Genomic DNA, 17930 nt, shown 5'->3' with positions numbered 1-17930 from the left:
GGCGTATCCATACGCCCTATGTCCTGAAGAGGTTAAGGTTAGAATTGCAGAACATGTATATAACATCAAAAGAGGATGCATAAAACACCCCCTATCTAACCATTTTTTTAAGATTCATAATAAAGACCCATCAGGGTTGACATTTGCAGGGATCATGGTCATTAAGAAAGACTGGCGGGTGGTTCTTTTTTAGTCCGCATGTCTAAGGCTGAAAGCCAAAAAATCTTTAAATTCGATAGTATGGAACCTAGCGGCCTCAATTCCAATCTAGAACTTTTTGGGTTCCTTTAGGTAGTTCCTATTTATGCTATTCTATTTTTATTACCCATTTATTATTTTATTTTTATTTTTATTATTTTTATTTTTACATTTATTTATATTTATTTTTATTTAAATTTATTTTCATTTCTATTTTTATTTCAATTTTTAATTTAATTTTAATTTTTAATTTATTTATTTTTTATTTTTTTATTATTATTTATTTTTACTTTTATTATTTATTATTTTTTATTTTTATGTTCATTATTATTTTTATTTTATATTTATTATTTTTATTATTATTATTTATTAATATTTATTTTATTTTTATATTTATTTTTATTTATTTTTATCTTTATTTCTATTTCCATCTATTTATTTATTTTTTCATTTTCATTATTATTTTTCATCATCAGTTTTATGTTTATTATTTACTCTATTTTGTCTCTATTTACCCTATAATCCTATGAGATCCACCATATCATGTATTGTTCTACTTTTGCAGAGTTTGTATATTATCCAAATCCATTCCACATTTTATAACAAACAGGATTTTAATCACAGCTGTGACACTTCCAGACCATATAAAACAAACAGGCCATCCATTAATTTACTATATTTCTGCCACTGAGGAAGGGGTTGGAGAGGTTAATGCTCCGGTTGCACCCCGAAACGCGTTTGGTGTCCATACGATTTTTTATTAATCTCTCTTGGACCAAATACCGGTCCAGTGCCTTTTAAATCCTCTTTAAGCCCGGAGAGAGAATCTTTGTTGGCCCATTTACAGGGTTCATCTCTGTTTCTACATTGTACTGCTCGTGATATCGGACTATCGGATCTATCGGCTATACCGGACTATCAGATCTACCGGATCATTAGGCTAGGTTCAGACTATGGAATTTCCGACAGAAATTCCGTTTTAAAATTTCTGTCCGAAATTCCACTTGCTAAAAAGTACATGCGAGTCACTGGGATTACCGTGCACCTGTTCATACTTCTGATTTTTTCACTCTGAATTTGCGTGTCTAATTTCCGCTAAAAAATTTCCGCATGAAGAAAGGAGGTGCTCTTTCTTCAGACGGATTTCCGAAGCAGAATCCCATTGACTTCAATGGGACTCTCATTTCCCGGAGAATTTTTGTTCAAACACGGAATGTAGGCAGATTGAAAGCGGATTACATGTGGAAAGTCCGTACAGATTTGAGTCTGAAATTTAAATATGATCAGCCGCACTATTGGCTATACTAGCAGCTGCCGGATCAGCGATACCTGGCTCTGTAGAGAATAATCAAGTTAGCAGCTGCCGGACTAGCGACATCCATTTTTGTGGAGAACAATCAAGCTACAGAGATCTTACCACGGAGCCGGCTTGCTTTCATCAGACCAGCTGACTGCTTGACACGTGACCATCCACCCGCTACGTCACACGCCGGGAGCTCGCGGCGGCGGCTGCACTTGCCTTTGCTGCTGCCATTTTTAGCTAGAGCAGGACATCCCAGACACCGGGACCAGCGTGGAGCGGGTGAGTGGCACTTCGGTGCCTGTGCCGTTTATCCTTGGTACAGCAGGTCATGTCAGCCGGACCCCTAATCTCTATGCGGGGTATGTGATATAATTTTCCGGTATAGAACTTTCCCAAACGATCAGTATTGAACCCTCTTTGCAGGATTGACTTTGAAACATAAGATTGGTTTCTCTTTCTTTCCTTAATTTACAGGACAATTTATAGGACAATTTCCAGATATCCCATCTCAAGCTGGTACATCATACTGTCAATACATTGTCTGTTTACCATTGTTCCACCTTCTTTAGCAGGGCTATTATTGTTGCTTTATTGTTGATACCTATTGTTGTTGTATCCCACTGTCGTTACATTTTTATCTTTACAGGAATACATCATTCAACACCTTTATTGCTGTTCATTCGTTGCTATAATTTTTTGCACGGTGCATCATATATTTATATGGTTTACTGAATGTGAACATCATATCTTCTCTCCAGGGCCTATTATAATTGTATTAATTGTACTCGCATCCACAGCCGTAGGGCCCTATAGCGGTGACTTTTTAGGATTTTATTGCTTTATATTAAATATATTATATACCTATTTGGTCTGGAAGTACCTTTCTTTCCATCTAAGCCATCCATCCACCATACACTTTCTTTTGAGGTGTATAGCTGAGGACTGAGTACTCTATTTTTCTATACATTCCATATAAAGTCTATATATGTGCAAAGCATCAACTGACATTAATAAAGTACACGTACATAAGATTGGGCATAATCACCTAAATATTCTTGTGGGCGGGGCATGCTGACCCATTGTAGAGAAAACAACAAGAATAATGACCATTGTTTCCAGAACCATGACCGATATTGTGCTTTCTCTAGACTCCAGACGTGCCCCACCTGTATCTATAGATGGAAGCTGGATGCTCTTCTGCTTTTCTATTAAACATAAACCTATAAAGTTTCCTGTTTTAATGTTCATCTTTACATAATGGTATAAATAAGAGGACTCCATCTGTGTCATGTCTTCTGTATATGGTGGGAGTCATGTTTTCTTGAATGGAGTGATCTGAGGTTGCGATGAGGATGGAGCATTTGGTCGGAGGGATGCGGTGGAAACAGGTTACTAATTATAGGGCTACTCCACTGCCCCAGCATTCGGAACATTTTATTCCGAACATTGAGTACGGGCTGCGGTGGTTGTGACGTCACGCCATGCCCCATCAAATGTTTCAAACGCTGGGGCAGTGGAGTACCCCTTTAAGGCTAGGTTTCCACTTGGAATTTTTTTTTCCACGAGGAGAAAACACCAGTAAAACTGCCACGGCTTTTTCTTACACTTTGGCAGGAATCCCAACTAGAGTAGGTAATGCTCACAGGTAGGTTATGCCCTCCATTAGATAGTGCCTCCAGGTAGGTAGTGTCTACATGTATGTAGTGCCCCTACTAAGTAATTCAGCCAGATAGGTATGTTAAAAAATTAAAATAAAAAAATCCCACTCACTTTTCAGCTGATCCTGTGCTGAGGTTAGGTTCTCTGGATCCTCCAGAGTGGTGCAGGGCTTCCCTGACAGGTCACATGATGAAATGACATCATAACGTGGTCTGCATCGCAAATCTATCATCCTGTCCCCAGTTTAAACAGAGGTCTTTTGCTTCTGAGCTGCGGCTGCTGCAGGGGGTACAGCTGGGTCCCAATCCCCTCTGGGAGCCTGAGCCCCTTACTGGGATACTGTAGCCTCCTAACAGAGGTCCTTTGGGTTAGGGACTACTTCTCTTCATCCTGCCCCAAGTTGCAGAACCCTGACTACTTCTGCTAGAGGGAACCAGGTCACCCCACAAGTGACAGCTGAGCCCCCCCCCCCCTTATCTGCTGCTCTAAGAGTCAGATCTGAGTTGACAGGTTAATCTGTTCCTTTTGTTCCAAGTCCTGGAATTTGTCCAATACTTGGCACCAAGATTACACCAGGTGAGAATCCGGGTCTCGTGCTCCATTGTGTGACCATCAGGGTTGTTGTTCTGGGAGTGTAGTGGGAACGACGTTCACTTCACGGATATAAAAGTCTTCACATTCCCCAGGGTTACAGAAGAATCCTCATCCTCCATCTTGTAGACGTCTCCTTCATCTGCCCTAAACATCTCCACCAGCTATGAAGACTTCTGCTGTCCTGCTCGTCCTCGCAGCCGTCCTTCTCCTATCACAAGCTGTTCCAGGTTTGTACCTAAGGGTCTAATCACAAGGCAGAATTTCCGCTTGTAGAATTCTGCCTCAAATTAAAGCCCATAGACTTCTATGGGATTCTGCACTCCCATCCACACTTCTGAATTTCCGCAAGCGGAAATTCAGAAGTGTGGATGGGAGTGCAGAGTCCCATAGAAGTCAATGGGCTTTTTCCGCAAGCGGAAATTCTGCCGTGTGAATAGACCCTAACTCATCTTCTTAAACAAGTGTCAGGTTGGTGCTGCTAAAGCCGGTTACTCTTCATTCTGTTGCAGTTTTGCCCCTTTATTAGGGTGCATTCACACCACGTTTTGTACATACGGGTGCCGGATCCGGCTGAGGGAGGGGCAAACCGGGTGCTCCCGTACCCCAGCCGGATCAGCCCGTGACTCCATTTACTTTAATGATCCTACCGGAGTCATAAGGTGACTCCGGTCAGCTCAGTTTTGACCCGTATGCAGTTCCCTGACTACGGTTAGTGACAGCCCAATCATCCTAAGGAATAGGAGCAAGGTTGCAGCGGTGCGATCTCCTCCTATCACCTGCCATTAGTCAGCACTGAGTACTGACCAATGGCAGTTGAAGACGGGGGGGTTACAATGGAACCCCCCCCCCGCTCTGCCCGCCCCTGGATGTCGGTCAGAACGAGGGGAGAAGATGGCGGCCGGTACCTGTGGAGAAGATGCGGATCCGATCATCGGTGGCATCAGCGGAGATCAGCGGCGCAAATATGGAAGCGACAGCGCGGAGCATCAAGGAAGGTGGGAGTAAAGCGATCTTTACTGCTGCCTTCCTAGTGGTTGCCAAACTGCAACTCCCAGCATGCCCAGACAGCCAAAGGCTGTCTGGGCATGCTGGGAGTTGTAGTTTTGCAACATCTGGAGGGTCACAGTTTGGAGACCACTATTACAGTGGTGCCCAAACGGTAGCCCTCCAGATGTTGCAAAACTTCAACTCTCAGTATGCCTAGACTGCCCAGGCATGCTGGGAGTTGTAGTCCTGCAACATCTGTCCCTTCAGATTTTGCAAATTTCATGAAAATTTGGAAAATTGCTGCTCTACTTTGAAGCCCTCTAATGTTTTCAAAAAGTAAAAAATAGGTCCATTTTATGATGCCAACATAAAGTAGACATATTGTGTTTGTGAATCAATATAAAATGTATTTGGAATATCTATTTTCCTTACAAGCAGAGAGCTTCAAAGTTAGAAAAATGCAAAATTTTCATGAAAGGATGCAAGGAACGTCGGAAATTTACCACTAAAATAAAGTAGAATATGTCACGAAAAAATTATCTCAGAATCTGAATAATCAGTAAAAGCATCTTAGAGTTATTAATGCATAAAGTGACAGTGGTCAGAATTGCAAAAAAAAAAGGCTGCGCCCTTAAGGTGAAAATGAGCTGCGTCCTTAAGGGGTTAAGGCAGATTTGAATAACACAGTTCACAAGTTCACATGATGAGGATTTTCCATATCAATCACTGAGATGTGGATTTCGGGTGGAATTCATGTAGAAATAATGGGGGAGATTTTTAAAAACATGTGCTGAGGAAAAGTTGCCCATAGAAACCAATCAGATCACTTCTTTCATTTTTAACAAGACCTCTGCAAAATGAAAGATGGGATCTGATTGGTTGGGCAACATTTCATTTGCATTGGTTTTGATGAATCCCCCAATGTCAGAATCCACCAGGAATCCAGGTGACAATGCTGAGTGCGCAGGAGGTCATGTGAAGTGACCACCAGGGCGGCGCCTTATTCCCCAGATGGCTTTGGTTCCCTCCATAATATAATGTTAGGAGGATCTTCTGTGTATTATAACCTATTATTACACTATTTATCTCCATAACAATCTCATCTCTGTTTCAGATGCCAGATGTGTGTTACCTGCGAAAACTGGACCATGTCATGCATTAATTGAAAGATATTACTATGATAGAAAGACAGCCAAATGTACCACTTTTATGTATGGCGGATGCAAGGGAAATTGGAACAATTTTAAGACAATGTCAGACTGTATGAAAGCCTGCAAGAAATAATAAGGTTGGTTTCTAAAATATTTTAATATATAGATAGATAGATAGCTATGAGATAGATACATATGAGATAGATAGATAAATAGAAATGAAATACATAGATATGAGATAGATATGAGATAGATAGATAGATGTATAGATAGATAAAAGATAGATAGATATGAGATAAATATGATTGATAGATAGATATGAGATAGATAGATAGATAGATAGATATGAGATAGATAGATAGATAGATATGAGATAGATAGATAGATATGAGATAGATAGATAGATATGAGAGTGATAGATATGAGAGAGATAGATATGAGAGAGATAGATATGAGATAAATATGATTGATAGATAGATATGAGATAGATAGATATGAGATAGATAGATATGAGATAGATAGATATGAGATAGATAGATATGAGATAGATAGATAGATATGAGATAGATAGATATGAGATAGATAGATAGATATGAGATAGATATGAGATAGATAGATATGAGATAGATAGATATGAGATAGATAGATATGAGATAGATAGATATGAGATAGATAGATATGAGATAGATAGATATGAGATAGATAGATAGATAGATATGAGATAGATAGATAGATAGATAGATAGATATGAGATAGATAGATAGATATGAGATAGATAGATATGAGATAGATAGATATGAGATAGATAGATATGAGATAGATAGATATGAGATAGATAGATATGAGATAGATAGATAGATATGAGATAGATATGAGATAGATAGATATGAGATAGATAGATATGAGATAGATAGATATGAGATAGATAGATATGAGAGAGATAGATATGAGAGAGATAGATATGAGATAGATAGATACTCCAAAGAAGTCGCAGCACACCCAGGTAGCATATAGTGCAAAATAAGTGAGCTTTATTGGCCCATGTTATGCGACATTTCCATGGTATCTCACCATCTTTGTCAAGCTTGATAAAGATGATGAGATACCATTGAAACGTCGCATAACCTGGGCCAATAAAGCTCACTTATTTTGCACTATATGCTACCTGGGTGTGCTGCAACTTCTTTGGAGTATCTATCGATGGACACGGTCTGCGAATGGGACCACAGTCAGCGCTTGCACCCCTATCTACTCCAGCTGCACCTTTGAGGTTGTGCTGCCTGCCCTATGCCTGTAGATAGGTAGATAGATAGATATACAGCAACAGAAGAATACAGCAGCACACTGCCAGCACAAGGATATAGATGAAACATGAATATGCAGTTAAAACATGGAGAGCTATACAGCTATGGTGTAATAGATGCAAATGTGAAACTATGAGAAAGTGAGGCACTTAGCTCGCAGATTTGTCTCCGCCGACGGTCAAATAACTTGGACCGTCCTGCCGCGATAAGGTGGCCTCATTGGGACGGACCCTACACTGTGAATATGCCTCTGTGTGAACAGTTCAGTAAGCATGGCAGGGTCTGGAACATCCAAGACACCTTATATACACACCTGATAGAGGTGGGTGGGGTGCAAGGCCAACATGGAGGTAGCCCCTCCCCCGTATGTGCAATACAGACAAATAACAAGTCAGCCAGCACCTCCAGTGGCTACCTCCATGTTGGCCTTGCACCCCACCCACCTCTATCAGGTGTGTATATAAGGTGTCTTGGATGTTCCAGACCCTGCCATGCTTACTGAACTGTTCACACAGAGGCATATTCACAGTGTAGGGTCTGTCCCAATGAGGCCACCTTATCGCGGTGGGACGGTCCAAGCTATTTGACCGCCGGCAGAGACAAATTTGCCTGCTAAGTGCCTCACTATTTCATAGATTCACATTTGCATCTATTACACCATAGCTGTATAGCTCTCCATGTTTTAACTGCATATTCATGTTGCACCTATATCCTTGTGCTGGCAGTGTGCTGCTGCATTCTTCTGTTGCTGTATATCTAGCCTAGTAGCGTGCACCTGTAGGCCAGGTCCATATAATAGTTTGGTATCAACTAAAGTGCTGGCTGACCTATTCTTTGTCTGTATTGCACATACGGGGGAGTGGCTACCTCCATGTTGGCCTTGCACCCCACCCACCTCTATCAGGTGTGTATATAAGGTGTCTTGGATGTTCCAGACCCTGCCATGCTTACTGAACTGTTCACACAGAGGCATATTCACAGTGTAGGGTCCATCCCAATGAGGCCACCTTATCGCGGTGGGACGGTCCAAGCTATTTGACCGCCGGCGGAGACAAATTTGCGAGCTAAGTGCCTCACTATTTCATAGTTTCACATTTGCATCTATTACACCATAGCTATATAGCTCTCCATGTTTTAACTGCATATTCATGTTGCACCTATATCCTTGTGCTGGCAGTGTGCTGCTGCATTCTTCTGTTGCTGTATATCTAGCCTAGTAGCGTGCACCTGTAGGCCAGGTCCATATAATAGTTTGGTATCAACTAAAGTGCTGGCTGACTTATTCTTTGTCTAGATAGATAGATAGATAGATAAGAGATAGATATATAAGAGATAGATAGATAGATAGATAGATAGATAGATAGATATGAGATAAATTAGATAGATAGATAGATAGATAGCTAGATATGAGATAAATATGATTGATAGATATATAAGAGATAGATATATAAGAGATAGATTGATAGATAGATATGAGATAAATTAGATAGATAGATAGATAGATAGCTAGATATGAGATAGATATGAGATAGATAGATAGATATGAGATAGATAGATAGATAGGAGATAGATAAGAGATAGATATGAGATAGATAGATAAGAGATAGCTAGATATGAGAGAGATATAGATAGATAGATATGAGATAGATAGAAAGATAGATATGAGATAGATAGATAATTAACCCTTAATAAAACTATTGTGTTCTCTCTTCCAGGTTCTGTGATTTCCCCGTGACAGATCTTCCTGTCACACTTACAGACATCACTTGGAAAATCCTCTGTGACTGATGTTACATGTTATGTGGATATAATAAAGAGATATACATGACTATTGTCTCTATTGTGTCATTACTTCTCTATATATCAGAGCTGACGCTTCATATGTTTCGCACCAGTTATGACCATATTGTGGTTCTGTAATATTTATGTCTATTCCGTCCATCAGGCAGGAGATGTAACACCCGGGGGGCTCCAACCAGACGCTGGGGGAAATTTTGTAGTCACTATTTGGAGAGTGTAATTTTTATGTCCCTTTAGTAGAGTTGGTGTAACCTTTTCGATATACTACGTTATTTTGTTCCCTTATATTTTGGTGATGAACACCCCACTTTACCTTATGGCCATGAACAGGGATCATTTTAAAGCTATCCGGAAATGTTTGCATTATGCACATTATACAAGATGCCCCCCAGAGATGATCCCACATATGACTACTACCACTAAATTTGCCCCAACGTTCCCCGAAAATACATTGCCCATGACTAATCCCTTATTAGTTTGAAAGGGAGGCTCCATGTCCACCAATACACTCAGTAACAGGGCAAGGTATGGTCTGAAATTATACAAACTCTGTGAGAGTACCGCAGGGTATACTTACAGGTTAAGGGTGTACGAAGGGAAGAATTCCCGAATTAAACCCTCAGAATGCCCCCCTATCCTAGTGGGGAAAATGTGTGGGAACTTAAGTACCTACTGCTGGATAAAGGTTACCACCTCTACGTGGATAACTTTTATACCAGCCTCTCCCTCTTCAAGTCCCCTTCCGCCAGTCACTGCAGCTTGTGGCACTGTGCGGAAAAATCAGAGAGGCCTTCTAAAAAATCCTATGAAAACGCCAATCCCTAGGGGTGAAAGAAGGGCCCCAACTAGTGACAACATGTTCCTGGTCAGATATAAGGATAGGAGGTAAGGCTAACGGCAGCACCCCTGTCCCTGTGCGAGGTACCACGACAACCGGGATCTATGATTTACCCCATTGATATTTTTCCCTAAATTTACTGTGCATGGTACATGAGCCTGGGTATGGCGTTGTACAACACTTCTTTGTTTTTTTCCCACGCGTTGGTTGTGTTGTACATGAGCTTTGACCACGGCTATGTAAAGCGCTTTTCCGATGCACTGGCAACACAGAAACATATCAGTCCCATGTTGTAATAATCACCCAAAAAGTCCAAAGGTCGTTGATCCAGGGATTTATTCTGATGCCATATTGGAGTAAAGAAGGAATTTTTCCTCTCATGGGGCAAATGTCATCCGCCTCATATGGATGTGTTGACTTCCTCTGGATCAACACAGTAGGGATATAGGGGAGGATTTCCCAACTGCTGTGTTTTGGTTCACCGCACATAAGTAAAGCTCTGCCCATTTTCAGTCTGCTGGATTTAGTAAGGGGTGCATGCTTCTTACTAAATCTAACGGCTCCATCTGGCTGCCCTTGCACCGGTCCCAGAAATATACATCACCTATGGAGGTGGTCTATATATTTCTGCGTCTTTAAGTGTTGCAGGTCGGCCCTAAAGTCACGTGTAAGAAGGGCATGCGCCTGGCCTGCCCCCTCCATGCTAGGCCCTCATAATCCCTGCATCTGTCAGCCACCCCTGTGAAAGTCACCAATTTAGACCAAAATGTGCATGGAGCTCTCTCATCCTTGAGCCCTGTTGTATTTTCAGGCAAGAATTTAAGGGGTACTTCCCTCGAAAACATTTTTTTTTTTAATCAACTGGTGCCAGAAAACTAAACAGATTTGTATATTACTTCTATTTAAAAATCTTAATCCTTCAAGTACTTATCAGCTTCTATTTGCGCCACAGGAAGTTCTTTTCTTTTTGAATTTCCTTTCTATCTGACCACAGTGCTCTCTACTGACATCTCTGTTCATTTTAGGAACTGTCCAGAGTAGGAGCAAATCCCCATGGCAAACCTATCCTGCTCCAGACAATTCCTAAAATGGACAGAGGTGTCAGCAGAGAGTACTGTGGTCAGACAGAAAAGAAAATTCAAAAAGAAAATAACTTCCTGTGGAGCAAATAGAAGCTAATAAGTACTAGAAGGATTAAGATTTTTAAATAGAAGTAATTTACAAATCTGTTTAACTTTCTGGCACCAGTTGATTTAAAAAACAAAAAGTTTTCCAGGGGAGTACCCCTTTAAGGGCCACATAAGGGTTTTTTCTGTAGCCAGGAAAAATTATGTTACAAACTTTTGGGGTCTTTTCTCCTATTATCCCTTCTGAAAATGGAACTTAACGGTTAATCTAGCATTTAGGTGTGATGGAAATTACATTTTTTACACTAACATGCTGGTATATCCCCATATTTTTTCATTTACACAAGGGTAATAAGGGAAATACCCCATATATGGATGTGAAGTGCTCTGCGGGCGTACAACATGGCTCAGGAGTAAGAGAGTAACATGTAGATTTGAGGCCAAATAGTTGATAGTTGCATATTTTCTGACATAAAAGTTGGAAAAAAAAACACACACATGTGAAACCATATTGGAAACTACCACCCTCAAGGAATGTAACAGTGCAGTGAGCATTTGGACACCAAAGTGAATAATTACATTTTTCATATTTACAGCTACTTGTGTCTACGAGAACATGTTACTGTAAAAAATTTAGATTTTGACTTTTCTCCTCCACTTTGCTGCTTTTCCTATGAAACACCTAAAGGGTTAACAAACCTTCTGAATGTCCTTTTGGATACTTTGAGGGGTGCAGTTTTCATAATGGGGTCAACTATGGGGGATTTCTAACATGAAGACTCCTCAAATCCACTTCAAATTGAACTGGTTCCTGAAAAATTCAGGTATTACATTTTTTTTTTTTTTTTTTAATAAAAAAAATTTGCTGCTAAACTTTGAAACCCTCTATTGTCTTCAAAAAGTAAAAACATGTCAACTTTATGATGCAAACATAACTAAGACATATTGTATATGTAAATAAATATTCCATATTTATCCATATATCCATTTTAAAATGAGAAAAATGCAAATGTTTTCATAACAATTTGGAATTTTTAATAAGGAACTTATGCAGGTATTGACAAAACTTCACCACTAGAATATGTCATGAACAAACAATCTGAGAATCAAAGTAAAAAAAAGTTAACAAATCCTAGAGTTATTAACCCCTTAAGGACTCAGCCCATTTTGGCCTTAACCCCTTAAGGACCGAGGACGTACTAGAACGTCCTGGCACCCTGGGCTTTAAGGACCCAGGACGTACTAGTACATCCTGGTGTTTCTCCGGTCCCTGCCGCGCCCCGGGCAGAGATCAGAAGCGGATGCCTGCTGAAATGCTTCAGCAGGCATCCAGGGCAAACGCTGAGGGGGGCCATGTAGGCCCTCCATGTCGGCGATTGCCGCAAATCGCAAAGGAAATCGCCCTTGCGATCTGCGGCGATACCGGGCTGATCGGGTCTCTGGGACCCAACCGCCCGGTAATTTTGCATGATCACAGACAGCCAGGACCATGCTGAAGTATAGGAGCGAGGTGGCAAGCCTGCCACCTCCTCCTATCCCCTGCGATCCGTCGGTTAGTTAACCGACCAATCGCAGGGGGGGGGGGGGGGGGGGGCGGTTACTTCCTCCCGCCCTGCCCGGCCCCTTGAAGTCCGGAGAGGACGGGAGGAAGCCCGGAGGACGCGGCGGGGGACGGGGGAGTGCTGGGGACCGGCCCCGGTACTTACCTCGTCCCTGAAGACCCGGATCCCGGCGGCAGAGACCGCGGCAGCGGCGACAGGTGAGTGGATCTTCAGCCGCGGTCGGGCCCCTTACAGCAATGCACGTCGCCGTAAAGCGACATGCATTGCTGTAATGGGACCCTGTAAACTATAACTCCCAGCATGCCCAGACAACTCTTGGCGTCTGGGCATGCTGGGAGTTGTAGTTTTGCAACATCTGGAGGTCCACAGTTTTGGGACCACTGTGCCCTTCCAGATGTTGCAAAACTACACATCCTCAGTATGTCCTTACTGTCCAGGCATGCTGGGAGTTGTAGTTCTGTAACATCTGGCCCTTCAGATGTTGCAGAACTACAACTCCCAGCATGCCTGGACAGTTTTGGCATACTGGGAGTTGTAGTTTTGCAACATCTGGAGGGCTGCAGCTTGGACACCACTACACAGTGGTCCCCAAACTGTTCTCCTCCAGCTGTTACGTAACCACTACTCCCAATATGCCCTTCGGCTGCCTGGGCATGCTGGGAGTTGTGGTTTTGCAACAACTGTAGGCACACTGGTTGGGAAACATTGTCTGTTTCCTAACTCAGTGTTTCCCAACCCGTGTGTTTCCAGCTGTTGCAAAACTATAACTGCCAGCATGCACTGATAGACTGTGCATGCTGGGAGTTGTAGTTTTGCACAAGCTGGAGGTCCCCCCCCCCCCTGTGAATGAACAGGGTACATTCACATGGGCAGGGGCTTACAGTGAGTATCAGGCTGCAAATTTGCGATGCAGCTAATTTTGCGCGGCAGCTCAAACTCGCAGCGGGAAACTCGCTGTAATCCCCCGCCCGTGTGACTGTACCCTAAAAACACGACACTAACACAAAATAAAATAAAAAGTAAAAAATACTACATATACACATACCCCTACACAGCCCCCCTCCCCAATAAAAATGAAAAACGTTTGGTACGCCACTGTTTCCAAAATGGAGCCTCCAGCTGTTGCAAAACAATAAACTCCCAGTATTGCCGGACAGCCATTGACTGTCCAAGCATGCTGGGAGTTTTGCAACAGCTGGAGGCACCCTGTTTGGAAATCGCTGGCGTAGAATACCCCTATGTCTAAATCCCTAATTCAGGCCTCAAATGCACATGGCGCTCTCTTACTTCGGAGCCCTGTCGTATTTCAAGGCAACAGTTTAGGGCCACATATGGGGTATCGCCGTACTCTGGAGAAATTGCCTAACACATTTTGGGGGTCTTTTTCTCCTTTCACCCCTTATGAAAAGGGGAAGTTGGGGTATACACCAGCATGTTGGTGTAAAAAAAAAAAAATTTTTACACTAACATGCTGGTGTTGCCCTATACTTTTCATTTTGACAAGAGGTAAAAGGGAAGAAAAGCCCCCCAAAATTTGTAATGCAGTTTCTCCTGACTACGGAGATACCTCATATGTGGGCGTAAAGTGCTCTGGGGGCGCACAACAAGGCCCAGAAGGGAGAGTGCACCATGTACATTTGAGGTGATTTGCACAGGGGTGGCTGATTGTTACAGCGGTTTTGACAAACGCAAAAAAAAAAAAAAAACCACATGTGACCCCATTTCGGAAACTACACCCCTCACGGAATGTAATGAGGGGTGCAGTGAGAATTAACACCCCACTGGTTTTGTACAGCCCACTGTTCCAAAGATCTGACAGACAATAGTGGGGGGGGGGGGGGGTAAATGCTCGCTGTACCCCTTGTTAAGTTCCTCAAGGGGTCTAGTTTCCAAAATGGTATGCCATGGGGGGTTATTTTGCTCTCCTGGCACCATAGGGGCTTCCTAAATGCGACATGCCCCAGAGCAAAATTTGCTCTCAAAAAGCCAAATATGACTCCTTCTCTTCTGAGCATTGTAGTTCGCCCGTAGTGCACTTCAGGTCAACTTATGGGGTACCTCCATACTCAGAAGAGATGGGGTTACAAATTTTGGGGGGTATTTTCTGCTATTAACCCTTGCAAAAATGTGAAATTTGGGGGGAAACACACATTTTAGTGAAATTTGTTTATTTTTTCTACATATGCAAAAGTCGTGAAACACCTGTGGGGTATTAAGGCTCACTTAATTCCTTGTTACGTTCCTCAAGGGGTCTAGTTTTCAAAATGGTATGGCATGTGTTTTTTTTTTTTTTTGCTGTTCTGGCACCATAGAGGCTTCCTAAATGCAACATGCCCCCCAAAAACCATTTCTGAAAAACGTACTCTCCAAAATTCCCTTGTCGCTCCTTCGCTTCTGGGCCCTCTACTGTGCCCGCCGAACATTTTACATAGACATATGAGGTATGTGCTTACTCGAGAGAAATTGGGCTACAAGTATACATTTTCTCCTTTTACCCGTTGTAAAAATTCAAAAATTGGGTCTACAAGAAAATGCGAGTGTAAAAAATGAAGATTGTGAATTTTCTCCTTCACTTTGCTGCTATTCCTGTGAAACATCTAAAGGGTTAAAACGCTGATTGAATGTCATTTTGAATACTTTGGGGGGTGCAGTTTTTATAATGGGATCATTTGTGGGGTATTTCTAATATGAAGACCCTTCAAATCCACTTCAAACCTGAACTGGTCCCTGAAAAATAGTGAGTTTGAAAATTTTGTGAAAAATTGGAAAATTGCTGCTGAACTTTGAAGCCCTCTGGTGTCTTCCAAAAGTAAAAACACATCAATTTTATGATGCAAACATAAAGTAGACATATTGGAAATGTGAATAAAATAAAATAAATATTTGGAATATCCATTTTCCTTACAAGCAGAAAGCTTCAAAGTTAGAAAAATGCAAAATTTTCAAATTTTTCATCAAATTTTAGGATTTTTCACCAAGAAAGGATGCAAGGATTTAAAATTTTACCACTATGTTAAAGTAGAATATGTCAGGAAAAAACAATCTCGGAATCAGAATGATAACTAAAAGCATTCCAGAGTTATTAATGTTTAAAGTGACAGTGGTCAGATGTGCAAAAAATGGCCGGGTCCTAAGGTGTAAAATGGCTGGGTCCTTAAGGGGTTAAGGACTCAGACAATTTAATTTTTACGTTTTCATTTTTTCCTCCTCGCCTTCTAAAAATCATAACTCTTTTATATTTTCATCCACAGACTAGTATGAGGGCTTGTTTTTTGCGCGACTAGTTGTCCTTTGTAATGACATCACTCATTATATCATAAAATGTATGGCGCAACGAAAAAACACTATTTTTGTGGGGAAATTAAAAAGAAAAACGCAATTTTGCTAATTTTGGAAGGTTTCGTTTTCACGTTGTGCAATTTACGGTAAAAATGACATGTGTTCTTTATTCTGTGGGTCAATACGATTAAAATGATACCCATTATTACATACTTTTATATTATTGTTGTGCTTAAAAAAAATCACAACATTTTTTTTTTTTTTTCAAACTTTATTTATCAGGTTTTACAGGTATATAAGGCACAAGTAAGCATAACATGCGGTCGGTTGACCTCGCAGATTACAGTATAACCTATTAAATTTGGGTAGGGGAGAGGGGTAGAGGGAAGAAACAAACAGGGAATACCGACATGGGGAAGAAGGGAGGGAAAGGAGCACAACCCATAGATTAAGTATTGTGTCACAAATGTCACACGAAGCGTAGGTAAATGGTGGCTGATAACATAGAACCCAGGAGCATGTTTCGTTATCAACTAATTTAGCGAATCCTTAGTTAGAGAACACGACTGTTACGCCGAGCGCTCCGGGTCCCCGCTCCTCCCCGGAGCGCTCGCTTCACTCTCCCCGCGGCAGCGCTCCGGTCACGTCCTCTGACCCGGGGCGCTGCGATTCCGCTGCCAGCCGGGATGCGATTCGCGATGCGGGTAGCGCCCGCTCGCGATGCGCACCCCGGCTTCCCTACCTGACTCGCTCTCCGTCTGTTCTGTCCCGGCGCGCGCGGCCCCGCTCCCTAGGGCGCGCGCGCGCCGGGTCTCTGCGATTTAAAGGGCCACTGCGCCGCTGATTGGCGCAGTGGTTCCAATCAGTGTGTTCACCTGTGCACTTCCCTATATCACCTCACTTCCCCTGCACTCCCTTGCCGGATCTTGTTGCCTTAGTGCCAGTGAAAGCGTTCCTTGTGTGTTCCTTGCCTGTGTTTCCAGACCTTCTGCCGTTGCCCCTGACTACGATCCTTGCTGCCTGCCCCGACCTTCTGCTACGTCCGACCTTGCTTTTGCCTACTCCCTTGTACCGCGCCTATCTTCAGCAGCCAGAGAGGTGAGCCGTTGCTAGTGGATACGACCTGGTCACTACCGCCGCAGCAAGACCATCCCGCTTTGCGGCGGGCTCTGGTGAAAACCAGTAGTGGCTTAGAACCGGTCCACTAGCACGGTCCACGCCAATCCCTCTCTGGCACAGAGGATCCACTACCTGCCAGCCGGCATCGTGACAACGACCTAGTAAAGGAAAAATAGGGTTAAAGGAACAAAGTAAATAAAATAAAATCGTAAAGCAAGGCGGATATTGGGTATTTCTTCATTGAGCTTCTGACTGGTTACGGGCAATATATCGCAGCCAACTGTCCCACATATGAATAAAGGACTGTTCCTTGCCCTGTCTGCGTGCTATCATTCTCTCCATTTCACAGGCATATGTTATTTTGGCCCGTAGCTGGGCAAAGTCCGGAGCATGTTTGGACTTCCATGAAGATGCAATAAGAAGGCGAGCAGCTGCAAGAATGTGAAATGCGATAGTTTTGCATTGACTAGGGAGATCAATAATGTGATTGGAGAGAAGAGCAAAGTCTGGGCCCCATTGGATAGCAACGTCCAGAACATCATGGAGTAAGTGGTGAACTCTAGACCAGAAGAGCGTTAAGGCATTGCATGTCCACCAAACATGTAGGAAGGTCCCCACTTGAGCGCCACACCTCCAGCAGGTAGGGTCTGTTCCAGGGTATATTTTGGATAGTCTTTCGGGGGTGTAATACCAACGGTATAACAGTTTTCGGGCGGATTCAATATGGTTGGTGCACTTAGAGAGCTTAAATGGGAGAGAATATAGGGTTAGCCATTGGTCCCCTGAAATATCCCCACCCAAGTCACCCTCCCACATTTGTTGAAAGGGATGGGCGTCAGAGGCTCGCAGTAATTGTAAGTGTTTATATGCTTTAGACACTCCACCTGTAATCCCTGCGGTGTTGGAAAAGTAAAAAGTGTATATCTTATCACCTGCTTCCGAGGGCCAGGAATGGGAGGAGATAAAGTGCCGCAGCTGGAGGAACTTGTAAAAATCAGTATGGGGTATG

General features: G+C 42.5%; 1 long non-coding RNA gene across 1 annotated transcript; it reads left to right on the top strand.

Moving 5' to 3' along the window:
• The first annotated feature begins 3849 nt into the window (after window positions 1–3849).
• LOC130272952 (uncharacterized) lies at window positions 3850–9019 on the top strand. The gene is made up of 3 exons (XR_008843800.1): window positions 3850–3981; window positions 5856–6029; window positions 8912–9019. It is a non-coding gene; the product is annotated as an uncharacterized LOC130272952 (long non-coding RNA).
• The last annotated feature ends 8911 nt before the right edge of the window (window positions 9020–17930 follow it).

This window comes from Hyla sarda, chromosome 5, assembly GCF_029499605.1.
Source record: "Hyla sarda isolate aHylSar1 chromosome 5, aHylSar1.hap1, whole genome shotgun sequence".
Classification (NCBI taxonomy): domain Eukaryota; kingdom Metazoa; phylum Chordata; class Amphibia; order Anura; family Hylidae; genus Hyla; species Hyla sarda.
Note: the sequence above shows the minus strand (reverse complement) of the source record. Positions and strands in the feature narration are given on the sequence as shown.